The sequence below is a fragment of the Tiliqua scincoides genome, chromosome 3 (genome assembly GCF_035046505.1).
Source record: "Tiliqua scincoides isolate rTilSci1 chromosome 3, rTilSci1.hap2, whole genome shotgun sequence".
Lineage (NCBI taxonomy): Eukaryota > Metazoa > Chordata > Lepidosauria > Squamata > Scincidae > Tiliqua > Tiliqua scincoides.
The window spans coordinates 136,799,434-136,818,390 of record NC_089823.1 but is presented as its reverse complement, the minus strand read 5'-3'; the positions used below and the strand labels follow the sequence as shown (position 1 = coordinate 136,818,390).

Genomic DNA, 18,957 nt, shown 5'->3' with positions numbered 1-18,957 from the left:
ATAGGCATATATAAAGACTCCTTTTCCCTCACTAAAGAGTGCTTCTGTATATTGAAATGTCTCTCCTTGCTTGCTTAAGAGATGATGCAGCTTATAGGCACTTACTTCTCTGGGGCACATTTTTGTTTGATCATCTTAAAAGCAGGATCTGGAATTTTTTTTACAGAGAGCATTCCTGCCAGCCAGCTTGATGACATAATGGGGCTATCCAGAACTTGATTCTGGGCTCACTTCCATCATTTTTGGGCAAGCCTCTCTGGGCCAAATTAGATGATATTTTTATTGCATGATTTGAGGCAGTTTTTTAAAGGGTAAATAACAGGAGTGTAGCGCCTTAATCCTGATCAGGCAACTGTGGAAGAGGACACTTTGGGTTTTGACTCTATCAAAGTTACCAATGTAGTGAACCCCTCCAAAAGTACCATTTACTTTGGAAGGAAAGTCCCTATTGGCTCTCATTCAGTTCGCTTATTCAGCTCTCTTACCCCTTTGCCCTGTTTTTCACAGGGCCAAACTACATGGTATTTACTTGAAGCACAACATTGTGGCTTATGGGTTTGGTTTTTGTTTCCTGAAGAGCAAACATCTGGGGCGTGATCAGGAATGGGGTGTGGCATGAGGGGGCATAGCCTTTTTCAGCTCTGTATTTTCAATGGCCGTTGAGCTGGGTGCTGCGCGACCCACCTGAAATTGGCTCGGGACTCACTAGTGGGTCCCAGTTCACAATTTGAGAAATGCTGATCTAGAGCCAATTTAACTGTGTCTTAACATCATTGTTTTGTTTTCTGCCTCTTCCCAGAAGCAAATGATGTGAATTTCCCTGCCATTACCCCATAACACTATGATGCCATAATACATGTAATTTGTCATGGGTGTTATGGAAAAAGAAGAGGAACTTGAGTGTGGTGGCCATTTTCAGAAGTAGCCATGCATTTAGTATAGATATGTTTGTTATATCCCGCCTTTCTCCCACATTCAAGGGCACTCAAGGTGGCTTACAAAATAAAACCAATACTAATTAAATTAAAATAATACCAAAAACTTAAACATTAAAACAAACCCCGGCATCACACAAAACTATTCCATCTCATTAAAAATGCCAGTCCACCATATCAGTCAAAGGTTTTCTGAAGAAAAAGGTTGAGACTCTGCCAAAAAGTTCTCCAGAGAGGGATCAGTTAATTAAGGGGAAGGAAATTCCACAGTTAAGGAGCCACCACTGATAAGGCCATCATCAGCCCTACCTCAGCTTGTACTGGCACAGTCAGAAGGGCCCCCTCTGATGACCTGAGAGGACGGGTAAGATTACACAGGCCAACACACATTTTGCTTCCTTAAGTGTTACACCAATTCCTGGGTATATTTGGGGTGCTGATTCCAAAAATGGCATCCCTTTTGTCCTATCACATCTAGTACTGGAGACACAGCATAGCCTCTTTAGTGAATGGTTTAAGCAGCTTCCTCATGAGGAAGCTGCTTGAACCATTCACTAATGAGGCTATACTATATCTCCAAAATTAGATGTGATAGGGCAAAACGGATGCCATTTTTGGAATCAGAGCCCCAAATTCATATCAGATCATCATAAAGTTTGTGAAAAACTTTTCTGACCCTCAATTTTGTAGGCCTGTGTTATATGGAAGGAGGCTGTCCTGATGTCAGCTTGACTTGTGGGAGAGGGATGTAGTGGGAAAACTGTTGCTGCCCAGAGCCTTGCCTTGTTTGAATGACCCTTGCAGAGAGAAGCAACATAATAACAGAAACTGAAAGAGTAAGGGAAATATGAATGGGTTAGTTAGCCCTAAAACTAAGCAAGAACAGGAAACGATAACAGCTATTTTAATAAACGTTCAAGAAACAAAGGGATTTAATTAAAAAGCAGAACTTGAAAAGCACGACAGGGTCAGCTGTTCACCACCACTCACTGCCAGACATAATCTTCTCCAACAACAGAGTGGAAAAATCCAGATGTCTGCATATCACTTGCAGAGATCAATAAATAAAAAATATCAAACAGGACTCTTCCAGTGCAAAGATGATTAGACAACCTGCCTATCTTTTATGTCAGTTAGTACATCAGGGATATTATTTGCATGTAGGCATTCAGCACATAAAGTCATTACAAAGATCAGAGTCATGGAACTGGGCGCCCAGTTTGTCTACTGATTTTGGCATTGGAGTGCTTGCCTGACTCCCACCAAGGACTTTTGTATATTTCCAGAAGAAGTGAGTGGAGGAAATGCCTGCTGCAAAGCATTGCTGAAGTATATTATCTTCAACTTGTCATCAGTGCATTTGTATTGAGAGAAAAAAATAGTTTCTCAGAAATTCATGAAGAGGGCATTGTTTGGGTCACATAATATCATTTTAGTGATATCATATCTGACATGAAAGAGGAAAGTGCCATACACGGTTTGAATTTAATTGGTGCTCTGGGGATTTGTGCAAGTCTGACAGTATGCAGCAGGCTGGAGTGTAGATGGCTTTTGCAGGATTGAAATTGTGCAGAAAGTAGCCCTATCCAATTAATGCTTGCTAAATGCCAGGCAACAGAAGCCAAACTGAATGGGATGGTAGGGAAGGAAGTCTGAGACAACTGGGTTAGGAAATAGCATAGGGTAGCAGTTCCCAAGCTATGGGTCTGGGGCCCACCAGTGGTTTGTGATCCAAATGTTGGTGGTTCACAAAAGTGACAGGGCAAATTAGGCTCTGTGCATCAATGGGTAAACAAGCTGCTACTTTGGATGTGTGTGTGTGTGGAGGCTTTATCATTATAGCCACAGCCCTTGGCATTAATAAATCAAGCAGCAGCCTCTAGGGCAGCCATTTTCAATTTTTTTCAGCTCACAGCACACTGACAAGGCACTAAAGTTGTCAAGGCACACTACTAGTTTTTAATTACACGATTATGTTACAATTTAATTAATATAACTAAGGGCACAATCCTAACCAGGTCTACTCCGAAGTAAGTCCTATTTTGTTCAATGGGGCTTACTCTCAGGATAGTGTGGCTCGGATTGCAGCCTTAGATCATTACATGACAATGAAAGAAATTCCCAAGAGGCTTGGAGAGGGAAGTATATGTGGTTTCTGGAAAGGAGGAACAATGTTTTGAAGTAGGTGATCAAATTGTTATCAGTTGATATGCTTTGATATGCCAGGAAGTGTTGGCAAAGAGAGGTGAGACTGAGCACATACTGGAGAAATGTGGGGTGAGGGGCAGTGAGGAGATGTGACTGAAACAAGTGCAGTATTCACTGGGGGGGGGAGAGAGAGAATGCAAGGCAATTGGTTCTGGACTTTGGGAGGTGGGGAAGAGGGAGGGGAGGGGCAGGAAGAGGGGTTAATTGCAGTTATGATGGGGGAATGTGTGTGCGGGTGGGGTGGGGGAGAAGAGAAAAGCATCAATTGCCTGCTCATGTATTCAAGAAAGAGTGCAACTAAGAGTCCAAGCCTCTGTATGTCTACTCAGAAGTAAGCCCCATTATAGTCAATGGGGCTTACTCCTAGGTAAGTGAGGATAGGATTGTGGCCCAGCGCCCTTACTGTCAAGGCCAAAGCCTTGCCAGGAGGCAACGCAGGGAGGGTCACTTTGGGGCATTGCAGGTAAGGAAAAGGATCCTTTTCAGCCAGCTGCTTCACTGATTCGGTACCTGCTTCCCACCTTCTGGCTCACTGTTCGCTCTCACTCCCTCCACTGGGAGCTCTTCCAGGCTTCTCTGGCTACCTGGCTAGCTGCCTGCCCAATCAGCACGCGGGCAGGCACCAGCAACAGCAGGAGCTTCGAAGCCCCTTTGCGGGCTGCTCCTTTTTCTCCTGCTGCTGCGCCAAGTAGCTGCCTCTCCTGTTCCCGCGCATGTGCGTGCAGCTGCTGCCTGGCTCCTTGCTCCTGTGGCACATCTGAGGCACCTCACAGCACACCAGTTGAAAACTGCTGCTCTAGGGCCTCTAAAAAGTTTGGGAACCACTGGACAGAGGAAGAGATGTGTTTTCTCTTTCTCTAAGTATAACCAAATTGGTCAAAGTTGTTAACATTACGCAGAATGTTAGGGTCCCTCTGGGGCTTCTCCAGGCCTCCTAATGCCTTATAATTTAAAAACATCTGGTTTTTTGGGGGGGATAGAAGTCACACTTTTTGCATTTAAGCATCATTCTGAGCTGGCAGAGGCTGTGGGCAGAAACGCACAGCCTCTGCTGGGCTCAGAAGACCCTCTGGAGGTGGCATGCATAGGGGGGTCTGTGGACCCGATCCATAGATAATCCATGGATACAGAATCAGGGATATAGGGCCCCCCTGTATATCTTCAGTAGGGAGGTACTAAAAGAGAAGGAACCTTTTCCTGCAGCCTCTGATATCTATCAGGTGATCTCCATGATTACTGGTGACTTTGGTGTCCATAAGATCTTTGCATTTATTATTTCCAGCCTGCTTGCACTTAATTTTTAAAAGAAAAATCCCACAGTCCACCTAGTGAATCAGAATTTCCTTCTGTAAATACACAGCAAATTGGGCTTGTGGTGGCTGAATCTGAGAGAGGTAATAACAAACAGTTCACCTGGCATGTATGTCTTATGGCCCAATCCTAACTGGCTGTTACACTGCTGGAATGCACATTCCAGTGGTGCAAGGAGATGGGCAGGGAGGCAGGCTGATAGAGTCCGCAAAGGGAGCAAGTACGGCAGCCGGAGCACCAGCTGAATCCTAACCCCCTTCCCTGGTCTGATCCACCTTCAGCAATATCACTGGTGCAGGTCTGTGTTGACACTAGCCCTTTAAGAGCTTACCCCAGGGAAAGGGAACAAACATTCTGGTTCCACAAGGAGGCCTCCCAAGGCAAAAACTCCAGTGGATACCACATTGACATCATTGCATTGCCATGTGAGGAGGTAGGATTGGACTGTAAGATAGTACACAATTTCATGTTTGGACTTGGAAACCTAGAATGAGATGTTTGCTTCTTAATGGAGATGTGGAATCATGTCAGTTCAGGCAAACCATCTTGATGTGGTCATAAAAGAATGAAGTTTTTCTTTTCTTTTTTTAATAGATGAGTGGAAATACTTTTAATGTCAGCATCAACAAAAAGCCCATTTCTCAATTTACTTGACTTTCCTGAGGCCATAATTTTCCATCAAACACACTACGTGTTTGCGCCTGCGTATGTGTCTGTGTGTAGAAAACCATGCCTATGGGTGAATCTGCAATAATTTATAACCTTCAATTTGTTACTGCTGCTGTGAGAGATAAATGCATCCAATCTTAAAGCCTCAGGGAAATCTTCTAGTCTGCCAGAAGACACTGAATGAATAACAAAAAAAATTGCCCATTGCATATGTGTTTCATCAAAACAAGAAGCAAGATGGAAGGATATTCCTTTTTTATTCCTCTTTGTGGGGCTATTTTCTATGGTATGTGTTGAGATGTTTAGATGCCCAGACTTGCTGCAAGCATTGCCCCTCCCCCCATGTAATTTTTTCTACACTGCCACTTCTTACCATGATAAAAAGGCAGCAAGGAGATAAATCACATGGTGGGGGCTGATTGATGGAATAGAACAACTTCCATGCAAAGGCAGTTTAAAGAACTTCCCTAGGGTAGCTTTATCTTGAGAAGCAACCATTCATTTGCTTAAATTCCATATGTGTTGGGTTAGTCAGGTTATGGGCTGGGTTGTCAATTTAAAAGGAGTACTCAAATTTTGGGGTGGTCCCATCATTAGGATGAATCCTGAGGTAACGGATTTGTGAACCATTGCCTTTTGAAAATTCCACACTGCCTTTATGATAGCAATCATATAGAAACAAAATAAACATAATACAGTGTACGCCGTTATCTGAGGAGTTCTATTCTGGAACACCCCCCCCCCCACGGATACGGGCAAACACCTGTCTCCACAGCCAGGACCCACTGGAGGTGAGGGGAGCCTGGCTCTCCTCCCCTTCAGAGGGGCTTCTGAGCTCAGCAGAGGCCATGGAAATCGGACTGAACTTGGCAGTAGAAATAACACAACTTCCACTTTCACAAACTGGAAGTGACGTTCTTAATGCTTTATAAGGCATTGGGAGGCCCTGGGAGGCCCCAGAGGCACCAGGATAACAAGGGGGAGAGTTCTCCAAGGGCTCTACCCATTCTTCCAAGATAGTTTCTAGACCAGCCACAATACAGCTGCATATTTGATTTCATGCATCATTCTGTGGATTTTTTTTTTTTCCTTTTTTAGTGTTCAACTTCACTTGTCATCATAAGGATGGGATGACTTGATGCTTCGCCTTTATTGGACATTATGGTGAAATTGGCAGGTGGAGCTTCATGTGGCATGGGGCGAACTATCATCACCTGTTGAGCTCTGCAGACCGATCTATAGGAAAAAGCTACAGGAGCCAGTTCAACAGTTGGTGGGCCTAGATTCTGAATGTGCTCCTGTGTATTCTGTTGTGCTGGAACAGGATACTGTTTTGATGGATTAGGCATACTGGGCTGCCATTAGTATGTGAAAAATACAGTGTACAGTCAACAATTATTATGACAAATGGATGTTTTGTACTTCAGAGTGAAGATTTCTCATTTACCATCATGGCAAAACTTCATTTTCCACTGTCAACATTGTACAATTTAACCAGTGAGAGCTGTTATTAATAACTTTTGTGCTGGTATCATTTATCAACATATGCAATGGAAAAGGAAATCCATGCCTCCTCACCCTATGCATTTAAATCTCTGTTAATGTCTTAACAGACTTGAATCTTTAAAGACTTTGTTAATAGAAGAGCTGAAGACTTTTTTATCCAATCATCTAAGCTTCCTTGTATAATATCCATATTTCAGTAAGCAAAGGATATTTGTCACTCAGGAACTATCAATAAGCAGAAATAATTATACAACCTGTAGGCTGTAGGCTGAATTACTGATTGAATTCATCACACCCAATTCATTTATGGAACTACATCCCTGAAAACCTTGAAGATGGTATTCACATTTGGGAGGATATGTAGTATCCTGGCAGTGTGGGAATACTTTGCCAAACAAAAAAAATGCAACTTTGTTTTGTTGTCACAAACAGTATATAGGATATCTATGGAAAATTGAAAGTGGCCATTGGCCATAATTTTCTGTGAACACAAAAGTAGCATTGCTCTGTCCCTTGGCATCTCTGTAGTGAAAATCCTATTTAATCTGCACTGAGAGTTAGTTCGGTTTTAGAAAAGAGGTGTCAAGAATTTTGATGGTGTGTGATTCTAGTCCTTTTCTGTCTCAATAGCTAAAGTGTCTGGTGCTGCATTCCTAAGCATTATTACTCAGAAGTAAGTCCCATTGAGTTCAGTGGGACTCACTCAAAGGTAAATTTATATAAGATAGCAACCATACAGATTTAAATGGGATACAGGACATGTGTCAGGTATTTAGGTATGTTCTCTGTTGCTAGAGGCTGAGAGGACACTTCATTCCTCTTTAAGATATTGATCCTTTTTCCTTCTTGTTTTAATAATCTTATCCAACTTTGTTTCATTTTAGTATATTATTTAAATGAACAGGGTACTTAATTACATTATTTAAGGTTCAGAATTGTATTTGCTTTTCTCTTACAAAAAGAAGTGCATTTCCAATGGAATAGCACTAAAGTTAGAATTCACATCCAGATGGTCCTAGTTTTCAAACAAATTAACAGGTGTAGCAAAAGTATTTCTTTGGCCTCTGTCGTCCATTATCTTTTTCAGTGTTATACAAAACTCACAGCCCAATCCTATGTGTGTCTACTCAGAAGTAAATCCCATTAGAGTCAATGGGGCTTACTCCCAGGAAAATGTGGATAGGATTGGGCTGTCAAATACCTATTCAGAGATAGTTGGCATTGATATAGCTTTTGTGATTTTACACAAATAATTTATAATGATTTATTCATCAACAAAAAAGTTCTAATTTTTTTTGTTCGACAAAAAACTTGTGGCTAGTTTTATATAAAAGTAAAATTATTAATTCTTATTTTCATTGAATGCAATTACAAAGGCTCAAATCTAAAGACTTATCTAGATACTTCTATAGATTCTCTGTAGCATAGTTCTTAGAATGAGGATAATTATAATTGAATTTTATTTTGGCATTTTTCTGGTAACACTATAGGCTGTGGGAAAATCAGTGGAGAATTCTACCATATCGTCCTATTGAAAAGAATGGAGCATGCCTACGAATTGCATGCTTGGTAGTAAAAGAGACCTTGCATCACTCAGTGATTTCAGCGGGGCTTGCATAGGAGAACTTCCAAATGGAAAGAGCCCTGTGGGAATTTTCTAGCAGGTCAATCCAGTGTTTGAATCTGGATTCAAAGCTGGAATTGAGCTTTGAATCCCTACGATTCAACTGGAATCCCTAGCATTTATGCACTGATGTATGTTACGAGCTGGAATCCCTAGCATGTATGGCCTTAGGAGTGGACCTCAACAGGTGGGAAACCCTGGCCTCTGAGCAGCCTGCTTGGAGGCAGGCTGTGCAGCATGGCCTTTCCCAGTTTGAAGAGACACTTGGCCAACAGACTGAGGCAAAGAAGGAAGGCCCATAGCCAGGGAGACAGACCAGGGACAGACTGCACCTGCTCCCAGTATGGAAGGGATTGTCACTCCCGAATCGGCCTTTTCAGCCACACTAGACGCTGTTCCAGAACCACCATTCAGAGCGCGATACCATAGTCTCTCGAGACTGAAGGTTGCCAACATGTCAATCCAGTGTGTGTATAAGGTTGCAATCCTGTGCACACTTACCTGGGAATGTTTCAGTAACTCAGTGGGACTTACTTCAGAGTAGACATGCATAGGATTGCACTCTAAGAGACAGAGCCTGCTGAACATGTGACCAAGAGGCAGAGAACACATGCTATCTGTCAGCACAGTCCACCTGATAAGAAGCAAAATCAGGAAACAGGAACACATCAGGTCAGGGTCAGAGGCAGGATCTGCAGAATTAAGAGCTTTCAAGGAAGCAGTCGACTTTCTCTGATATGTTTGAAAGCCAAACCTAACTGTTATATCTCCACACCAACCCCATTGCCTGCCTCAATGACCACGTCTTCTCTGAAGAGGAGTGGGGATCTTAAAAGAGTAGCGAAGTCTGGCACTGTGTAGGCGTTTGGTAGTTTCCTGATGGGTTAAATTGGGGTCTTCGGCAAGAAAGGCTTGGGAACTTTTGGACAGATAGGTTCCTTAAGGGATAAAAACGGGAGTGGGGGGGGGGTCAGGTGATCGGTATATAGAGTCTTAACTGCTGGATTGAGGTTTGATATTGGCCAAATTAGTCTCTTCAGTATCAGGGGTACTACCCAGCTCCTCGGCAGTTTCTGGCTGGAGGGACTCACAGCCTCATTGGTGCCACCTCCTCAGTGGTAGTTCCAGGCCATTAAGTTAATGACACACTATAAGTTCAAAAATGTTTTGCCTCCCCCTTCCCAAAGAAAAGTGACTAATGTGTATGTTCGTTATTCTTTTTTTCTTATTCCTTTTTTTTTTTTTGTAAATAAAACCTAGGTATTTCCTTAATTAGATCCATGTATGAAGAATGGAAAAACAGAGACTCTTAGATGTCTTTGATTTTTGTTTCAGACTTAGGAATAGCAACCTAAGCAGTGTGTGTGTGTCTAGTTACATATGTAATATGTATGCAGAGCTTCTATTATATATGTGCAGCTTCTGTATATATTGAATGCACTTCACCTCTTTGGCTTGCGTGCCTTAGAAGTTCGCAAGCATGACTTCTAAGTTAATTTGCCCCTTAGTAGCTCCTTGCCTTGCACAGCTTCAACAAGTTCTGCTGGCATTGTCAGCAGAGCTTATTTTTTTTTCTTGAACCAACTAGGAAACTCCAAGCTATATATGCATGCAAAGGGCTTCTGTATCCGTTCTGTAAGTGTGGAAAATGTGATAGAAAAATTTTAAAAACCAAACTGGGATCAAAGACAGATCAGATGAACTCCTGCTGAGAAGAGGGAATGAGGCAGATCTCATTGCAAAGAACCTGGAAACAGCGTACACTTACAGGGAAGAATTTCAGAATAGCAGGTTTCCTTGAACTGGCTTTGGTTGCAGTTTTAACTGCCTCTTGTATGTCTTTCCTACTGGGCAAAAACAGCCCTCAGACACCAGTTTTGGGATCTTTAGATTCTATTGGGCATAGTATTTAGCATTGCTTGGTTTATAGTCCTCACTGTTCATTTGTGTCTTGGCTGTCCTCCATGGATCTTCAGCCTCGCAATACATCTTTGAGATGGATTAGGTTGGGAGACTGTGAGTTACCCAAGTAGTAGTAGTTGGCAACCTTCAGTCTCGAAAGACTATGGTATCGCGCTCTGAATGGTGGTTCTGGCACAGCGTCTAGTAGTTGGCAACCTTCAGTCTCGAAAGACTATGGTATCGCGCTCTGAAAGGTGGTTCTGGAACAGAGTCTAGTGTGGCTGAAAAGGCCAATTCGGGAGTGACAATCCCTTCCACACTGGGAGCAAGTGCAGTCTGTCCCTGGTCTGTCTCCCTGGCTATGGGCCTTCCTTCTTTGCCTCTTTGCCTCAGACTGTTGGCCAAGTGTCTCTTCAATTTTACCCAAGACAACCACAATAAATTGTTATTTATATATTTAACTTTATGGCTGTGTGGAATTGGAACCTTGGTTTCCGCATCATGATCTAACCCTCTATCCTTTACACATCTTGTGACACATGCATACATACCAAACCAAAGGAAACTTACCAACCGGTGATTGCGGCCTGCCACGTGCTTGACAACTTCCCTGTTGCCCCAGGCAGGTAGCAAAAACAAGAAATTGGATGGATTGTGTCCTTGGTGGGTCTCCATATGTGGTTGGGTAACTGCATTTGTTTAATGAGTCATGAGCTGTGTAGGCCTGCTGTTTAGTCACTGAACCACAATGTGTCCATTGTGCGACTGTACCCAATGCTCAGGATTTAGCTCTGTCCAAGAGTTGTGCTGTCAACCATTATACAAAGTGGGCAGGAAGTTGGGATCACAGACAGATCAGATGAACTCCTGCTGAGAAGAGGGAATGAGGCAGAAAAAAAATATTCATACTAACTTTCTGAAAACACAGAAATGCCACAAGCCTATTTAAGCAAATGTAACGTGACTTTTGAAGGGCATGCATTCTTCAGTTCTTCATGTAGGGATTTCTTCTTTCAGTAAAAGAAAACAACAATAACCTGTTCACACAGCCTCAAGACAAATTTAAGAATTTCTGTAACTCAGGATGTCTTTGGCTTTTCTTCCCTAACTCTTGTAAAAAAAGAGAGAGAGAGAAACTGCTCAAGGGATTTCCACAAACATTTTCAAAGTACTAGTGAGGGCCAGGAGCTCAATAAAGTTGACTCAGCTAACTTCAGAATTCAGGTCCCTGCTGAACAAAGGAAAGTTTTAATTAAGAAGTGTAGATGTGGGGAAAAAACAAGTGTGTGGAACCAGGCTATTTGGAAGGCAATTGATCAGTGATAGAGCTTTAGCTAGTCTGTTTAGTACCTTCCGTAGCAAGTGCTGCTTTCGTGTTGGTCAGATTAGTCTCTGCTGAGGCCCTGGGTGGCCATGCCAGGAACCAGATTTGAGGTGCATTTTTTCCAACTGTTCTCTAGTTGGAGGCCCAGTGCCTGGAATATCTGGCCTAATGCCCAAAACGTGTGCTTTTGCTCTGTTTGACCAAAGAGCAGGCTCATACTGTTTATACCATGCTTCGCTAATCCAGAGTCTTCAATCTGTTTGTCAAGCATTGGGGTCAGTATTGTTGTCTGGATTACCTAAGAAGCCAAGGCAACCCACTTTGAATCATCCCATTCAAGACTGCCCAGCTGCTTGTCTTTGGCCCAAGGAAGGAAGCAGCCCGGGAGCAATCTGAGCAGCAAAGAAACTTGTGGATCTGCTCTTCCTTTGCTATGGTAACAGAGATGCTTGAGCACATAAGCAGGGATGGATGGAGTCCTTGGACAAGTAGATGATGGGTTTGGCTTTTGTTTGTGCACGAGGACCTTGCTTGGAGGCAACTCAAAAATACTGAGATGACATTGCTGTTGTTTATTCAGGGATACATCACCGTTTTGTTACCAGAAGTGACTCATTACTTGGGCTAGCCCTTGTCCATGTGCATCATTTAAATGGAAGTTGAAATCACAGCTGGGAAACAGGCCCTGAAACTATCTCCTCTCGTGAACAGGTCCTTGTATGTATGTACAGTGGCAACCACCTTTCCAGCCATATGCAACATTAAACATTTTTGCAAAAGGAAAACATAATTCAGTGGCTCATTTGTTGTACCTCAGCTCCTGTTTTGTTAACCCTGAAATACTTTGCAGGAAGTTAGATTAAAGATGGAGAGTTATGATGACTTTATTTAGCAACTGTTAAAGGGCACAATCCTAACCAGGTCTACTCAGAAGTAAGTTCTGTTTTGTTCAATGGGGCTTACTCTCAGGAAAGTGTGGTTAGGATTGCAGCCAAAGTGAAGCATATTACCTGCAGCCTCTGACATCTTTTCTGCTGGGTTGTACCATTTCAGGTGGGGGAATCGATATTTGAATTCTTCCCCCATATGGTAAAACTCCAGGCAGTACAAAACTAGCATGTCAGAGGACAGAACTGTAGTCTAGTCTTTTCTGTATGATGCTGATTTCTATGTTAAAGAGATTGTTTTAAAAATGTTGGGGAGTATTAAAACACACCACATCCCCACTCCTACACCATGTGAGTGTTTGGATAGTGTGTTTCTGCTTAAGGTTGTGGGATTCTGATGTGATACAGGCCAAACAAACATTTGTTTGTTAGTGTTGATTCTTTTCCAACAGCCAAGAGATGATTCACCTGTAAAAGGAAGCTTGGATGCTCTCTAGGTTTACCTTTCATGCATTTCAGCACATTGATGTCCATGTAAGTCATATGCTTTCAGATTTGGCAGGCACTGCATTGCTCTGGGAAAGCCATTTCAAAGTGTTCATTTGTTTTAACAGTTGAAACTGTTCCCCAATTTCTGAATAAGGCGACCACTTTGAGTATGGGTGTATGGTGTTCCTTAATCTATGCCTTTTTTTTCTGGACTGTGAAAATGCCCTAAAAATTAAGATCTGCTTTTGTGCTATGTATAGAGTATTTCTGCGGTGGTATAAAGTTTACAGCCTGTGTCTTCATTGCTGAAATAACTCACCTCTTTCATATCAACTCTTACCTAGGAGCCGCTCTGCAGACTCATTGATGTAGGTTTTTTTTCCCCCTGCATGGCAGCCAAGACCAAACTGTTGGTTTCACTGCATGATGCACCTTTACATTTTTTTCAGTTTGTTGAGACCAAAGTAAATCCGGTCCTCAAAGTGCTTGGTGCATGCCAGTTTGCTTATTCTAACAGCCAATTCACTGAATGTGGTCTAAGCATTAAGTGCATGAACTGCAATTAAGGTCATGGATCTGTGATATCTTGGGTAAATGATAGCACTGATGTTTCATATCTTGACAGGACTAAAGAAGCAATTTGTGTCAAACTTTTCAAGTTAGAATCCCTTTTGCTTCCACTCTTGCTTAATGCCTTCTTACAACTGTTGGCTATATAGAGAATGAATAAGGACCTTGCGACTACCCAAGACTGATGGGTGAAGTGATGGTGGTGACTCACACCAAATCCAGTTCTCTTACACTAGACTTTATCTAAGCGTCCCCAATTCCAAAATCCAAGTTTCTTTTGCACACTTAGGGTCCAGTCCTATCTAACTTTCCAGCACTGGTCCAGCCGTGTGACTGAGATGGGTGCTGCATCCTGTGGGGGGGGGGCTGTCATGGAGGCCCCCTCAAGGTGACGGTATTTGTTCTCTTAACTCAGGGCTGCATTGCAGCTCCATAGATGCTGGAAGGTTGGATAGGATTGGGCCCTTAGGGGCCCTTCTTGCATGTCTCTGTTTCACTGAAAGTACTATATATGGGATAGGTGAAGGGAGCATCACATGTACGTTTCTTGCAGGGAAAGTCAGCCATTTTTGCTTATTTTACTCTGTAACGCTCTGTGTATTCTGGTGGCACTATATAAATATCCATACATGACCAATTGTAAATGACATATTTCAACCGGGTGCCAGGCTGGCCATAGATTGCACATTCAGCTTACAGAGGTAGAAGTGGTGGTTGCGTGGTATTTTGAAGGAGAAATAATACAGAAGGAATGGGGGGGGGAAAGCTGCATTCGGTCTTGATGTAGGAAGAAGAGCTGTATAGGTCTTGGGATGAAGTCCATTGAAAAACCTGTTACCTACTCTAGCCACCCAACTCATTAACTTTTCCCAACTTCTTTCCCCAGTGCATAGTGGGGAGACAGCTGGTGACATTTGCTGGCATGGAATATAATATTGAGGCATCCTCACCGTCTCTTCCACCTCCTCCTCTTTATTGTACCCTTTTGAGTGAACATTAACTGCACTTAGTAGAGGAGGAAGCCTGTTCTCATTGCATAATAGCAGCAGGTTGCTGGGCCAAAAGGGTAAGGTTTAAAATGCCAATATTGTAAGAACTAAATAGTTTCATCTCAAATAACAGCCCAGTTCTAACTAACTGTCCTGTGCTGTTGCAGCCATGCCAATGGGACATATCACACAGGCTGCACCAGCACTGGAAAGTTGATTAGCTGCATCTTCCTATGTCTTAGGCACGTCTACTGAGAAGTATGTTCAGTAAGCTCAATGGGACTTACTCCCAGAAATGTGTGTGCAGGATTTGAGCCTGAGTTTGCCTGTTAATTTCTGAAACGGAAATTCAAAGCCCAGACTGAAATGTTTTCTTTAAAATTAAGACTTTCTAAATTCAGTGGGACTTTTCTGGAACAAGTACACTTAGAACTCTTGATTGACTATTTGATTGACTACTGTTCTTGATTGACTACTGTTACTGGTTACTTTCATTTTAAAACCTCTGTTTGGTACTAGAGATTGGTCACAGGGCCTTTCCCTCTGTTCTCTTCTCCAATATAATTGTCTGTCTGTTTTCATTTCAGAATTGATTGCTATTCTGTAGAAATCTGTGATGAATTGGAGGGGGAGAATGGCATGTTTTTAACTCTTAGAAAGAGCTCTGAATGATGCCAATATTTTATTGCTATCTTGAGCATGAAAATGAAAATTATGTAGATGAGTAAGATTGCAGAGGTACAAAGGAAAACATCTTAGTCATTTTTTGTCTTTTACAAAGGTTAGTGGAAATATTTGTGTATTTATTCAAAAAATGTATACATTTCATTCTTCACTGTAATTTACCATGAAACAAGCTAAAAGCTATAAAAGAAAAACAACACAATTCAACCAGATAAACATCCATTTAAAAAAGAAAAAAGCATTTGTCATCTAATAGACAAAGGGCGCAATCCTAACCAACTTTCCAGCACCAGCATAGCTGTGCCAGTGGGGCATGTGCTGCATCCTGCAGTTGGGGGGCAGTCACGGAGGCCTCCTCAAGGTATGGCAATGTTTTTTCCCTTACCCATAAGTTGCATTGCCCTTATATCGGTGCTGGAAAGTGGGTCAGGATTGCGCCCAAAGTCAGTTGGCCAGCTGAAAACACCACATTTTGATCTAATGATGAAGGAGCCAAGCATGCTTCAGTGGGCAAAGCATTCCAAAGAATAGGTGCCACCAAGCAAATGGCAGAGCCCAACCCTCTTATGGTCCTTGCAACATAGAGAGAGAGAGAGCGCGCGCATGCGCGCGATCTGGAGCAAAGCCTCCCTGCAGATCTCAGGGAAGCATATGTGAGAGAAACTTAAGGTATTCAGACCTTATTTATTTATTCATTTTAAACATTTGTATCCAACTTTTCTAAAATAAAAAAAAAATCAGCTTGGGTAAGAGTAACATACAACTGAGATGAGCAAAACCTCATGAAGCTGTCCAAGCCAAGCAGACGGCAAAAGAGGAGGCACAGCCCAATCACAGCAGCAGTCACAATAATAGCAATGAAGGACTTTAAAGGTCATCATCGATAATTCACACTGGGCCCCTAGACAATAGTAGACATTTGATGCAGCTGAACCCAAATAGGACTGATGATGCTCCCAGTGACTTAAGGCCAACCACGGCATCTTCTGAATCGTGTTCAAAGGCAGCCCCATGTAAATAGCATTGCATTTGCTCACAAAAGAAATGTGTCACCAACATTTGAGTGACAGAGGCCAAATCCTTATCTGACAGAAACAGATATAACTTGTTTGCTAGCCCAGACTAATAAAGGTAGCCCTGGCTACTGGGAAATCAAGTAGTAATATGGTATCCAGAGCATTTTTCCCAAGCTGCAAATTTGATCCTTCAGGAGGAAAATACCTCCATCTAGGTAAAACCACCACTTTTCCATTCCTGCATTGATAGACCTCCCAGATTAGACATTGACCCTCTGTCTGATCTGTGTTTGCTCAGTGACTCAGCTGCTACACCTAGGTAAGAAAGAGAAGAAAAACAGAGCTGGGGGCCATTAGCATACTGATGACATTGTGTTCCAAAACTCTGGACAATCTTTTCTGGCAGATGGAAATAGGTGTTGAGAAAATGAGAGACAAGATAGGAGCTAGTGGGACATCACAGGACAAGTTGTTTGCGAGAGGGCAGCTGCCATTCAAGTGTACATACCTGATACCAAAATGCATTATTGATGCCACAAAACTGGATTTAAACTGGAACTGAAAAGATGAAAAGTTCTATCACTAAAGGAACATAAAGCACAATCCTGTGCTTATCTACTCAGAAATAACTGCAAACGGATTGATTGTGTATATATGTGTGTGAAAGTCCCATTTTCTTCCATGGGGCTTATTCTCAGAAAAGTGTACATAGGAGTGCAGCCATAGTAATTTGTTCACCTTCCCTTATATGATGAATTGCATTTTTTTAAGGTTGAGTCTTCTTTATTTTGTTTAATTTTATTTCATTTTATTTAGCCTTTCATTGTCATCTTACTGTAGCAACATTACAATTATATTTCTGTAAAAACGGAGTAGTGGAGGTATGGTTAGCTCCTAGATTGAAAATGTATGCATTTCCTGAGTGAAAAAAAACAGGCTGCAAAGTTATTAGAGACTATATCAGTGAAGCTGGGATCTAAAGTATTTCTGTGTCTGCACTGATTACTGAAACATAAGAACATAAGAACAGCCCCACTGGATCAGGCCATAGGCCCATCTAGTCCAGCTTCCTGTATCTCACAGCGGCCCACCAAATGCCCCAGGGAGCACACCAGAGAACAAGAGACCTCATCCTGGTGCCCTCCCTTGCATCTGGCATTCTGACATAACCCATTTCTAAAATCAGGAGGTTGCACATACACATCATGGCTTGTACCCCGTAATGGATTTTTCCTCCAGAAACTTGTCCAATCCCCTTTTAAAGGCGTCTAGGCTAGACGCCAGCACCACATCCTGTGGCAAGGAGTTCCACAGACCGACCACACGCTGAGTAAAGAAATATTTTCTTTTGTCTGTCCTAACCCGCCCAACACTCAATTTTAGTGGATGTCCCCTGGTTCTGGTATTATGTGAGAGTGTAAAAAGCATCTCCCTATCCACTCTGTCCATCCCCTGCATAATTTTGTATGTCTCAATCATGTCCCCCCTCAGGCATCTCTTTTCTAGGCTGAAGAGGCCCAAACACTGTAGCCTTTCCTCATAAGGAAGGTGCCCCAGCCCCGTAATCATCTTAGTCGCTCTCTTTTGCACCTTTTCCATTTCCACTATGTGTTTTATATGAAGCCACCTGCAAATTAATGTTTGTTCCCCTACCCATGAAGGTGATGTGGCTTCTTCTATGGGAACCTGTAAAGAATATTGTCTAGGGGTCATCCATTGTCTTCTCTCCCCCCACTTATCTTCACAATACAGAAGTCCCCCCTCTTTTTTTTCTTTTTTCTTTTTTTGCTAAGGCTACCATTCCTTCACATCTCTCTTTTGCTTTTTGGTTAGCAACTAGGTGGGAAGGCACTTCTTACAGCACGGTCATATCCATATCTACTCAGAAGCTAACTCCTATTGTGTTAAATGAGGCTTACTCCCAGGAAAGTGTGCATAGGATTGTGGCCTTATCATTTCTGTTGAAATGCCTTCAGCTGTTAAACCTCCTAGTGTACATGATCATCCTATAGTCTGATAATGGGGAGAGGACAAAGAGATGGAAGAGGCAAATGACTGCAAGAGATATATCTGAGCAAATGCAGTTATATGTATTTAGTTTTCGGTATGGTTGGGAATGATCACATTTCAGGATCTGCAGTTGCAAATTCAGACCTGCACATCTAGATTAATATTGAGTAAGAGGCTTGATGAATGCATCTTAATTGCCTCTAGAATTGTATCACTCAGAGCCCTGAACTCTAACATCCAGAGTAGCAGATAACAGAGAATTACATATACATTGAAGGCTGATATATCAACCATCTTTTTTCTCAAGAATGACATGCAGTTCTGCACCCACGGGTGAGACAGAAACCCATATTCGATAACCTGTTTTGTTACCACTGAGTTTTTAATGTCGGTACTGAATTCAGTCTGGTAAGGAAAATAAATTGACTGGGAAGAAGAGAAAATAACATGTTATTAATCTAGCTCGACAGACATAGCCTGTGGCACTCAATCTATAAAAGGGGTCACCAAGACTTATTGTTCAGCCTCACAAGTCACCCATCTTCTTTATAAAACTCGATATGTGCTATGGATCTGTCTTTGTAATATACAGAGATATCAAAAGGCATCCATCTTCCTACTTACATATCCCCTGAGACATTCATTCTCCTGTTCTTAAAGATTTTCCAGGAAGTTGTATGTTGAATAGTATTTGCAATGCCAGCCATTGACCCAGGTCGGTGTCCAAAAATCCATGCGACAAGTACTATACCCAAGCCTGTAGCTGAGTTTTTCTGCAATAGCAGTCCCTTGGGCCACATCATGGTGATGCCACATGGAAATCAAAAAGGCTT

At 42.3% G+C, this 18,957-nt stretch overlaps 1 protein-coding gene across 6 annotated transcripts in view; it reads left to right on the top strand.

Annotated features, from left to right (window-relative positions):
* KCNMA1 (potassium calcium-activated channel subfamily M alpha 1) overlaps window positions 1–18,957 on the top strand; it is a 619,222-nt gene that overhangs the window by 341,028 nt on the left and 259,237 nt on the right. The window lies entirely within an intron of this gene.